General features: G+C 38.3%; 2 protein-coding genes across 3 annotated transcripts in view; one reads left to right on the plus strand and one right to left on the minus strand.

Moving 5' to 3' along the window:
• LOC141378774 (uncharacterized) overlaps positions 1-12580 on the minus strand; it is a 110413-nt gene that overhangs the window by 72054 nt on the left and 25779 nt on the right. The window lies entirely within an intron of this gene.
• LOC794432 (F-box only protein 40) overlaps positions 1-12580 on the plus strand; it is a 63630-nt gene that overhangs the window by 20525 nt on the left and 30525 nt on the right. Inside the window, exon 2 of one of the 2 annotated variants that reach the window (XM_087292697.1) lies at positions 7808-7964. The exons of the other annotated variant lie outside the window; for it this stretch is intronic. The gene's annotated coding sequence lies outside the window, so the exon portion shown is untranslated. The remainder of the gene's footprint in view (positions 1-7807; positions 7965-12580) is intronic. 2 annotated transcript variants of the gene reach the window in all.

Consider the following 12580-nt stretch of genomic DNA (forward strand, 5'->3'; position numbering starts at 1 on the left):
TGACCTGAGGTTAACATATTAATAAATCAGTGATGATGACCTGAGTTTAACATATTAATAATATTAATAAATCAGTGATTATGACCTGAGGTTAACATACTCATAATTTTAATAAATCAGTGATGATGACCTGAGGTTAACATATTAATAATATTAATAAATCAGTGATGATGACCTGAGGTTAACATGTTAAATATATTAATAAATCAGTGATGATGACCTGAGGTTAACATGTTAAATATATTAATAAATCAGTGATGATGACCTGAGTTTAACATATTAAATATATTAATAAATTAGTGATGATGACCTGAGGTTAACATATTAATAAATCAGTGATGATGACCTGAGATAAAAAATATAAATGATATTAATAAACCTGTGATGATGCCAACATATTTAACAGAATAAATAATGAAATCATTGCAGCGATTCAAAGTAGTTAAGTTAACACCTCAAATAACCTACTGTCTTGTGTTTAAACTAGTGCTGTTTTGGTCCACATTTCTGGCGTGTCTTTAAATGAAATTGACATAATACATGCTAAAAACCGAATTATTAGAAAAAAGGTCGCTAAATTAGCAAGAGGGCAAGTTTAGTCGCGTTTAATAACGTTTGCTAGATTTAAATATTCAACAAAATACTCTTAGCTTGTTTTAATTAATACCAGAAAGTAAGTAACAGTAACGTTAGAGCAGCACGCTAATCTAACGTTAGGTAGGGACGGCTAATTAGGCTAACTTAATGCAAACAAAAGTTAATCGTTGCTCGTTCACTTCGCTGGAAAAAAGGGACAAATCCATAAACACATATGAATTTTACAATCATTACTCCTTCTGTAAACTTATAGAAGAAAACCGGTGATCTCACCTCTTCACTTGTCCTCTTCACCTGTCCTCTTTACTGGTGAAAATGGCAGTTACCTGTGTGTGGGTGGGTGTGTTTTCTTTTTTGAATTTGCGTTTTTGGCGGACTCTGCAGGAGGCTCATAATGATGACGTAATAACGTTTGATTGGCTGATAGAGATGTTGTCCCTGGGTCATCATAAAATATGTTGGTCTCAGGACAACTAGCACTTGGCAAAATCAGGACGAGCGGTCTGTGTGAGTCCTAATTAGAGTTGGGTACTGAAACCCGGTGCCATAACTTTGGAACCAGTATGCACCGGATCAAATCAGCATATTAATTTTGGAGCCTAATTTCGGTGCTGCAACAAGAACGTAAAGCAGGTCATGCACCAGAAGCGCCACTTGGCATCACGGAGCGCCATGAATTCGCAAGTCAGCGGCTGTCCGCGTCAAGACAAGACTCATGAATGTTCATATTTCTGCCATGCCACAGAGCGCAATCTGAATAGTTTCATTTTAAATATCATGCGAATGTGCACGCCTGGTGTGTGATCAACTGTCATGTGCACGCCGTACGGCGGCTCTGAGCGGCACATCGCTAACGCCCTTAAGAAGCACAAAAGGGTACCAATACTCTGATTTTAATATGATTAAGACAATTTTAGTGATCTATGTGCTATAACGTAATTTTAAGCATGCTCAGGCTTGAAAGGTAAAATGCAACATAAGTGAGGGCCATCGGGGGAGATGGGAGGGGGTATAATCAAGCGCCAGCATGGTTCAATGCAACCGTGTCTAGTGTGAGTACACCAAACAAGACCTGCCCCTTTAGCTAAGCCCTTTTTCACAAATATGGTTAGGATGAGGATTGATAATATTATTGCTTTTCTTCTTCTTTTTCTGAGTAATTATATATATAACCAGCATAAATATAATTAACATTATAAGCAAATCTCAATGAATATAGAAACAATTGTATATATTGTGACTAATGCAATAACAAATTAAAAAGCTTTGTTATATAATTACTGTATAAGCATGCCTAGTAGAAAAGTACCACTCCCACAGTGTCATTCTAAGTACAGCGGTGCAGTAAGAATAGATCTACGTAACATGCCTTAAAAACATAAAGCTAATCCATAACACATTTCTTAATTACAAATCAGACCTTTTTAGCTAACTTGTTAATTTATCATTAGAGGTTTCCAAGGCAACTGAAGCGATCTCAACACTAGACAAATAACATGTTTCAAGCCAATATGTTCAGAAATGTCATAATTGTTTTAACCTCTGGTGTACTATACTGATGACTTACCGTGAAGCTTTTAACTTTTATAATAAATAATGATAAAGTATACCCTCAAAATCCAAACCTATCTCTTATACAATCTTGATCAATAAATAAAAAGGAGGGGGGGGTGGCGATTGGCAAGTCATGCAGGCCAGATTCAAGGTGGCAGGCCAGACTGACCATCATACTCCCTATGGCCAGTCTGCCCCTGCTCAGTAGTATTATCTACATGCATGCATGATGGAGGCCAGCTGGTGAGGGTTGTGCAGGTAAACCTCACTCCCCTGATCCCAAACCTGCTCTTGTGACAGATCCTAATATCCGCAGTCTTTAGCCTCCTCATTAGAGTCCAGCCTCTCATGCTGGAATCACTGGTTCGAGCCCTACTTGAAGTGAAGGGTTAAGTGCTGTACCAGAGGGGTTGCGTTGGTGCCGTGACCCAGATGAATATGAGGTTTAGTTTAGAGTACTGAATGTAATGGAGGTCAGCTGGTGAGTTCTGTGTCGTATAAACCACATTCCCCTGATCCCAAGGGGTGCTCTAGGGACAGAATCTATTGTCGTTAGCCTGCTTGTTAAAGCATTTCCTCCAAAATGCTTTGTAAAGTCTTACTGTAGCTATGTGATCACCAGTATTGTCGCAGAATGTACATCATATAAACATATAACATTAACGATACCTCAGAGCCTACACTACCTGACAACAGTTTTGTTGCCTATCCAAGTTTTAAGAACAACAAATATTAACTTGACTTTCGGTTGATCGCTTCTTATCAGAAGTGGCTTATATGAAAGGCAAAGTCCTCTAGATTATGCTCATTTTACCAAAATAAAATATGATCAGGCCTTGATATTATTGATATTATTATGAATATTACTTAAGAATTAATCTTGTGTATTACTCCAATGAGCTTGGAGGATTGAATCCAAACATCTCTACAGTGACTCACATAGCTTATTAATAAAGTTCTCTGGAATGGCAAAGGAAGCATTCTTACAAGACTCCCAGAGTTCATCAAGATACTTTGGATTCATCTTAAATTCCTATATACGCTTATTTGTAACTTGTTCAACAAGTTCATGAAACAGATCAAGTATGCCTGATTTACAAATTATAAGACCATCTTCACTTATAACTTGTTAGATTTAGATGGATAGTAGCAGGCCCGTGCAGAGACCGTCCAAAGGGCATGTGCACGATAATTTTTTTTTTTCGGTGGGGGGGGGGGGTTGTTGTCGCGTGCGTACTGAAGAGTGGTGTTGTCGCGCGCGTTCTGATCAGCTGTGTTGTCGCGCACGTACTGTAAAGCGGGGGAGGGGGGTTGAGCGCGCGTTCTCAAGATCAGTGTTGTCGTGCGCCTACTGAAGGGCGGGACGGAGGGTGTGTCACGTCGCGGGGGCACTTTTGATCATTTTGGAAGGGCACTTTCTATCCAAGACTAAAAAGGGCATGTGCACTGCACAGGTTGAGCCCTATGTGTGCACGTGCCTGGATAGTAGTAGTAGTAGTAGTAGTAGTAGTAGTAGTAGTAGTAGAAGTGCTTTAGTAGAAGTGCTTTAGTAGTACTACTTTAGTAGTAGCAGAAGTAGTAGTAGTAGTACTTTAGATAACTTTATTGTCCTTGAAAGGAAATTTGTTATGGGCATTACCATGTTGCTGCAGATATACAATAATTCAATACAACAATACAGTAGTTCCAATGGTCTGCAATAGCAGATTGCTAGCATAAGATACGCTGAGCTATTTTAAATGTCGAGGAGCAAGTTTATTGGCTGCTGTGGTGATTACAACCAGTCTCCTGTGGCATGTGATTGAAGTCAGGTTGGACAATGTCCTGTCAGCTTGCATAAACATAGTGTTATTATTGTCATTATTTAATTGAATCATTATTTTGTTTGTTTTTATTTTCTACATTGTCCATTCATCCTTGCATCATACTTTTTTTCTTATAGCAGATTCCTTGCCAATTTCTTTAGCTTGACCACACACACACACACACAAACGTCATTCTTTGAAATATTAGTCTAGTAAGTTGTCTTAGAAATTGATAAATGAACACCTCACAAGCTTAACCTCTTTGAAAGTTGCCCTTTCGACTGCAGTTTTGACCCTCTGGCCTCTTCTGGTAGCCTGGGAGTATTATGTGCATGTGGGCCCGCATGTCCACAGCATCTGTCTATCTCTCTGTACTGCGTGTGTGTGTGTGTGTGTGTGTGTGTAGTAGCATTAATAGTGAGGAAGTCATTGAGATGTAGTAGCAGGTGATGTGCTCATGGGCTGGCAGCAGGGCCTCTGGAGAAGTTGTGTGAGATCAGTCTTAACCCGGGTCTGCTCAGGGTGATGGATGTAACCAGACTCAACTCTCACGCCAGCATTCACACCTGCTGCCCCACCACTGCTTATTGAGCCCATGAATCAATTTAATGAGAGATGGAAGGGTTCAGGACTTCAATAAACACCCAGTTGAATCCCCTCCAATACATGTCCCATAAACTGAGTTTTGTGTGCAGACACCACTAGGGGAAATCAGATCACTTTTCTCTTTTCAACAGAATGCTGTCACTCATTTTGTTGTCATCTTGCACCTTGGGCTGAATGGTATTTGTTTTATTTTTATTTATTTTTTTAAGCCAGGATCAAAGATATTTGTTGGGTAACCCACCTCCTTTTATTTATTAATTTTTTTTTTTACAAATTAGCCACTAAACTGACAAAACGTAAAATTGTTTCCTTGTTAGATCAGGCTTTTTTTTTATTTTATTTATTTATTTATTTATTTTATTTTTATCATTATTTATGGTACTTGCTTTATGGAACTGTCCTTTGGAAGACTCAAATGTCTACCTCAGATCACTCTGCATCAAAAGACGTATGCAAGTCCAGTGACGTACAAGACAAGCTATCTAGCAAACTGATCATGCCAAAAAAGCTGTTCATACAGAGTTTAGCTGTCAGCATAAGCGCAAATGGAACAACAATTTTCGGCAACATCATAATCGCTCCATATACTTACATTCACATACAAAATGCAGCTGGTCATATGTCAGGGCATGTATATGCAGTTCTCCCAAATATGTATCCCTGGGCACATGACCCGAATAAGATGGTGTTGAATAATACATTCAGATTTTAAATAAAGTATAAAGCACATCCAGGCAGTTGTTATCACAGAATAAATTGTGACAGGCTTAACTGCAGTCCTATATTCAATTATACTCATTATAAGTGGAGGGCATTTCCCTCCAAGCAGGCCTTTTACATCTCAATAGGTTTTCAAGAGTTCACACTTAGCTGATGATTGATAATAAAGCTAGTTTGGCGTGCTGTCCCGGGAGAGAGCCCTGAGCTTATAAGATCCTCGAGCCCTGGGCTCCCTCCCGTTGCAAGGCGAGAGGGAAGTTTGAGCTCAGGTAGATCTCGTTGACTCGCCCTCTTGCTTGTTGTAGCTAAGTGTCAGATATGGATGCTGAAAGGTGTACTCAGAGTTTAGCTAAGGTATTTTGGATTCATTGTTTAGAGTGCCTGTTTTTGAACTGTGGGAGGAAACCGGAGGACCCAGGGAAAACCCACGCGACCACAGGGAGAACGAGCAAACTCCGCACAGAAATTGCGAGTTAAGGATTATCTGATAGGATAGTCAGTCGTTAGCTAAAGTTGGAACAGCTGTGAACAATCATAAGCACGTGATCCTCTCGAAATTTATTTATAAATAAACTTCACTTAGTTGGCTGTCAGTGTTTAATTATTAGTTGGCTGAGAAAAAAAAGTTCAGAAAATAATCACAATGATATTGTTTCTCTACACATTGTTATAGCTGTGGTCTGAACTCTGCTGTTGAGTTACATTCAGAACATTTTACAATTCCATTTTTTAAGTTATCGTATTCGTAAAAGATACTGTGCTTGGTGTAAATGGTTTCTAAGCAGGGTTTAATTTGTGCTAGACAAGCCGGATCTGATCTAGCCCCTTATTTTACTGATGCCCCTCCTCACACACCATGCGTGACTCTTTCAAGACTCCCCAATTCTCTTCACTTTCGTCCATATTAACCCACCACATTCCCCCCACACCGCTTTTCACTTTCATCCGCTACATCCCCACTCCACCCCTCCATTACTTCTGCCTCCTCTGGTAACATGCCGGATCCGTTAGCCCAATACGTTCCGGGGCCTCACATTTTACAAATTAAAAACTGGTCTTAAAGAAATCATTTTTGTCCCCACCAAACTTTTCCTTTGTAAGGAAAGACTTTTCACTCATTGGCAATATTTGTAACATCCCCAGGCAGTTCATCCAAAACCAAAGTCCTACATATATGGGGGAATCCTGAAATCTCGGAAACTGCTCGTTAAGCTCACAATTAAATTACGTTTTTTAAACCAGCAATAAAATCTGAAGCAGCCTGTCCCTTTGTTGTTGTTGCTTAAGCTCAAATTACATTTAAAACATGTTATTTTCAGTTTGTGTAAATACTGTCATGACTCCAATCTTCATTATGATTGTTTCAATATAAACACTGGAAGAACAGAAACAAAACTTGAGCAAAGACTGTAGGACGGCACTGGATGGACCAATCGACAGGGCGTGATATAAAAAAAAATAATAATAATAAAAAAAAGCAAATATGTACAGATACCTGCCCCAAAATTCCATATGGCTATAAATACTCTCGTTAGGTTATTTTGATCAGAAGGCGAGACTGCCTTTGCTAATGCAAATAAACCATCTTTGGCTATCTGTAGAATTTCCCCACTAGAGCAAACCAAGGGTCCACTCTGTCACAATAGTCGAAAAAGCTCTTTCTATAGCTCTGCATGGCATGCGATGAGCATCTTTAGTGATATGTCTTGGTAATTACTACTTATGTGATACAGATACTCTCTTCTAAATCCCTTTTGTGAGAAAGCAGTAATCAGGATCAGAAAAGAAATAGGAGCAGAAGTGAAAGGTTAACAACACAAATTGTGACAACATCAGTAGCTTTACTCGGTGTCAGAAAAACATATCATTTTCTACAGCTCTCTTTCTGACATCTCTGTCAACTCTTTTGCTCAAATGTTTCTTCCCTCCATACTTTTGTGGTTGTGAATCAATCTAAACTGCCAGTCATGGTGTCATTCTTCCTTATTTCAGGCTGAGGCAAAGTGAATCTGATGTCATGACTACACTCTACACAATCCATATTCTGTGACTTTATATTGATGTTAGTTTGATGGTATATCTTTCATATCCATAGTTCTGCATACAATTGATATAGTTCATTATATATGATGTTAAACAATAGACCATGATGTTGTATTTAAGGGTGTATCACTAGGCAGGGTTGTCTTGAACCATACCCAGGCTTGATTGCATCGCCACCCCTTTCTCCCTTGGCCTGCACTCACATTGCACACTCAAGTCATCGATGATGTGACTGTTCAGAAGAAAAGCGCTCTTGCTCTGTACAATAGAGATTGCTTTAGTTATGTTGTTTATTAAAGTCATTGTACTGCACATATTAGGAGGTTTGCTGAAGGTGCAGCTGACGTGCAGTGGGGGGGGGGGGGGTTTAAACCTTCAATAAACTATGACAGTTCGTGTTCATTGAAAAGTAAGAATGATTAATAAATCCGTATGAAAGTATTCCTTAAAAGTCAAGTCTTCAGCTTCTTCATTTTCTTCAGGCACACTCACTACAAGCGTACTATACCAAAGCCCAACCTTACCACACTCTGGCAGGCCTCTTCCAACCATGCATGGCCGGCCAACTGAATTGGAGCCCCACACCTGCCAAACGAAATGAGGGTCAAACATGCATGAGCATGGTTCAGAGAGCATAGTGCGAGTACACTCTTAATCTCTGGTGATTACTGTAGATTAGTTAAGGAACTGTTATTTTTAATCTGTTTAATTTTCAACTTTAATCCTCCGGTTTTGTTTTAGTTGCTTTTGTTGCTTTTATACACAAACACACTTGAGTTATTAGCTCAGCTGTTATTTATTGTTCAGTAAAAATTTAATAAAACAAAAAGCTGATAACATGTGTAAAAAAAAAATACAACAAAAAAACATATCAAATATCTTTGAATCAAATGTACATTATATTAATAAAAACAAAATATTTTAGTTTTACTGGAATTTTAGTAATTAAATCAATTGATTGTGTTAAAAAAATCATGTAGAATGTTTGTTAAGACATGTATGATTTAGGCTTGGTGAATATGTCTCGGGTAAAATATTTTAGAATGATTATATTATAAAGTTGTGTTTATATATATATATATATATATATATATATATATATATATATATATATATATATATATATATATATATATATATATATATATATATTTTTTTTTTTTAATTGCAGTCAGTGATTAGACTTTTTAGAGTCAACTTTAATAGTCAATTTTATTTAAAACAAATAAATAAATAAAATGCAGTTATATGTAATAAATAAAATAAGTTATATGCATGTTGACATGATCAAGACGATCTGCTACAGTTCAAACTGAGCATCAGAATGGGAAGAAAGGTGATTTAAGTGACTGAACGTGGCATGGTTATTGGTGCCAGACGGGCTGCTCTCAGTATTTCGAAAACTGCTGATCTACTACAATTTTTACATACAATCATCTCAAGTGTTAACAGACAATGCTCTCAGAACACACAACACATCTAACCTTGAGGTGGATGGGCTACAGCAGCAGAAGACCACACGGGGTGCCACTTTTGTCTGCTAAGAACAGAAAAATGAGACTACAATTCACACAGGCTCACCAAAATTGGACAATAGAAGATTGAAAAAGCGTTGCCTGGTCTAATGAGTCTCGATTTCTGCTGTCATTAGGCGACATTTGGCGTCAACAACATGAAAGCATGGATCCATTATGCCTTGTATCAACAGTTCAGACTGCAGGTGGTCGTGTAATGGTATGGGGGATATTTTCTTGGCACACTTTAGGCCTATTAGTACCAATTGAGCATTGTGTCAATACCACAGCCTACCTGAGATGTGTTGCTGACCATGTCCATCCCTTTATAACCACAGTGTACACATCTTCTGATGGCTACGTCCAGCAGGATAACACGACATGTCAAAGTGTGAATCATCTCAGACTGGTTTCCTGAACATGAAAATTAGTTCACTGTACTTAAATGGCCTCCACATTGAGCAGATCTCAATCCAATAGAGCACCTTTAGAATGTGGTGGAACGGGAGATTCACTTCATGGATGTGCAGCCGACAAATCTGCAGCAACTGCATAATGCTATTATGTCAGTATGGACCAAAATCTCTGATAAATTTTTCCAGTGCCTTTTTGAATCTATGCCACAAAGGATTAAGGCAGTTCTGAAAGCAAAGGTAGACCCAACCTGGTACTAATAAGGTGTACCAAATAAAGTGACCAGTGACTGTACGATTGTAAAAAAAAAAACAAGTCATGGCCCTAAACCTACCCCCCTTTGTGAGACAATCAATTCTAACTTAAATGTATGAATGAGATCATATAAATTAGCCACTAAATCAAAAGGTTACTAATTGCTTTGACATTGGTTTGGAAATGCACACTATAATACTGTTTTCCCCCAAGTTGAAAATAAAAACGAGTCATTTTAATTGAGTAATTCTTCACCAGGTACTCGATTTGTGTAATTTATCCAGCTCCCCTTGTCACAGTTGCCTCTCTCTATCAAAACACAGCATATTTCTGAGCCCAAGCTTCGCTTCACGGTTAACTGACACCGCAATGCGTCTTCAGGCCAAAGCATTCAATTCTGTGCATTGTCAAACCAGACTTAACAAAGTGACTCCAAACAAACATTCCTCCTCGTGCCGTGTTTTTGACATCTCTTCCTCGCTTTGTTTTTGTTTGTCTGCATTTGTGTCTAGAAGAACTTATGAAGACAAACCAGGTAGAGGTGAGAGTGATGGAGAGACTGTTTTACGAAGGAGAGAGCGGGAGAAAGAGATAGAGGTTGAGACAGATAGCAGGGGTGCCATAGGTAATCAATACCACAGCGGTGACCTAAGTGTTTGCTCTCTCGTTTATCTCATTTCAAGCTGCAGGTTTGGACCATCTGACCGAGTAAACAAGAGCAACCCTCCTGAATTTAACCGTGTTATATTAGTGGTTTTCTTTATCTATAGGTAATTTGTAGACAAATTAGATGTTTTTTGTGTGTCTTGTGTGCCTTTTAAATGAAACATAATTGTTACTAATCAAACATCAGTTCCACAACACCAGATTGTCCATTAGGATTTTATGATGCAACCCCAAACTAGAAAAAAAAAAAATGAGACAGTATGAAAAAAAGGAAATAAAAACAGAAAGTAGTAAATTTAATTACTGGTGTTTTATTGCAGACAATACAACTTACATTATTTAATGTGTCCCTCGTGATTTATTTATTTATTTATTTCATTTACTTTAACACACATTCGAATTTTGGTTCAGGCAAAAAAAATAAAAATAAGTTTAAAAAAAATGGAACAGTACAGCATTGACCACTTTGTAATGTTGCTATTCCTTTTTACAACACTTAGAAGATGTTTAGGGACTGAAGACACCAAGTGATGAAGCGTTTCGGGTGTAATTAAATCACATTCTTCCTATAAACAAGTCTTAAAGTGGGTAACAGTACAGGGTCTGCATTGTTGCATTTTGCACTTTAAAATGTGCTACACGTTCTCTATTAGAGACAGGTCAGGACTGCAGGCAAGCCAGTCAATCCTCCACAGCATATTGTGCTTCAAAATCTCAATGTACTTTTCAGCATTAATGGTGCCATCACATAGTTGCAAGTTACCTTTGTACTTACACAACCCAATACCATGACAGACCCTGGCTTTTGGACTCGTTGCTGTCTTGATGATCCTTATTCCAATGGTCTGGAGCACATGACTTCCATTTCTCCCAAAAAAAAGTACCTGAAGTACCTGATTCATCTGACTACAGTACATGTTAACACTGTGTGATACACCGGTCCCTCCCAGATGCCACCAAGCCATGAGAAGTCGACGGCACTTCTGGACACTGTTAACGTAGAGCTTCCTTTTGGCACATTTAACTGGCATTTGTGGATGTAACTACGCGTTATGCTACTTGACAAAGGTTTGCCAAAGTAGTTCTGAGCCCATGTAATAATATCGCTTATAGATGAATGATTATTCTTGATGCTGTGCCACCTGAGGAATCAGAGATCAAGGTAATTCAGCTTAGTCTTGGGACCTTTATGCACTGAAATGCCTTCAGATTCCTTGAATATGATCTGGTATGTTACGAGAGGGGCGAAGGAGTGGCGCAGTAGATGGTTCTGTCGCCTCACGGCAAGAAAGTCGCTGGGTCGCTGGTTCGAGCCTCGACTCAGTTGGCTTTTCTGTGTGGAGTTTACATGTTCTCCCTGCCTTCGCGTGGGTTTCCTCAAGGTGCTCCGGTTTCCCCCACAGTCCAAAGACATGCGGTAAAGGTGAATTGGGTAGGCTAAATTGTCTGTAGTGTATGAGTGTGTTGTGTGAATGTTTCCAGAAGATGGGTTGCGGCTGGAAGGGCATCAGCTGCATAAAAAACTTGCTGGATAAGTTGGTGGTTCATTCCGCTGTTGGTGACCCTGGATTAATAAAGGGACTAAGCCGACAAGAAAAAGAATGAATGAATGTTGCCAGAGGAGGGAGAGGTGACAAAAGTGAGGAGTGGGGGTGTGGTTGTGGATGAAAGTGAAGAGCGGGAGGGTGTCGCAGATGAAATTAAGAGGGTTGGGGATTTGCTTAAGAAAGTGGTCCTTTTTCTATCTTTCTTTGAGCAATATTGTTTTTAAAAATTTCCATAATTTCCTTACATATTTGTTAGCAAACTGACAATCCTCAGCCCATTTTTGCTCTAAAAGCACTGGACCATACTTTGATGCTGCTTTTGAACCAAATCATAATTATAATCACCTGTTAACATCACCTGTTTCTAATCACACCATTTAACCAATTTATCTAATTACTAGCTCTAAATTGCGCCTGTCCCAACGGTCTAATGTGTTGCAGGTCTGAATGACAGGAAAAGAGCTATATTTACAAATTTAAAAACATTGACCAGAAAAAAACACAAAATATTGTATAGTGTGATCCTATTGTATGCAATAAAATACAAGTCAAAGTAAATTTGTAAATCACTACTTTATTTTTTATTTGCATTTTCCATGTTGTCCATTTGGGTTTTACATTACATAAAGTGGAACTTTTAAACCTAGTTGTTTATTAATATGAGATTACTATACTATTAATATGATACTAGACATTTTGACAAAGTTTAAATTAATGTTTGTGTCTGTGTATATAGGAAAAACTGATAACCAAGAAATCAAGTTTTGTTTTTAGCAGTTGTACTTGTCAATTTTTAATGCAAACATATGAATATAAGTATAACAAATACATTTTTAGTCATTTGAATAAATTCCGGGAA

Source organism: Danio rerio, chromosome 18 (assembly GCF_052040795.2).
Source record: "Danio rerio strain M-AB ecotype USA chromosome 18, GRCz13ab, whole genome shotgun sequence".
Taxonomy (NCBI): domain Eukaryota; kingdom Metazoa; phylum Chordata; class Actinopteri; order Cypriniformes; family Danionidae; genus Danio; species Danio rerio.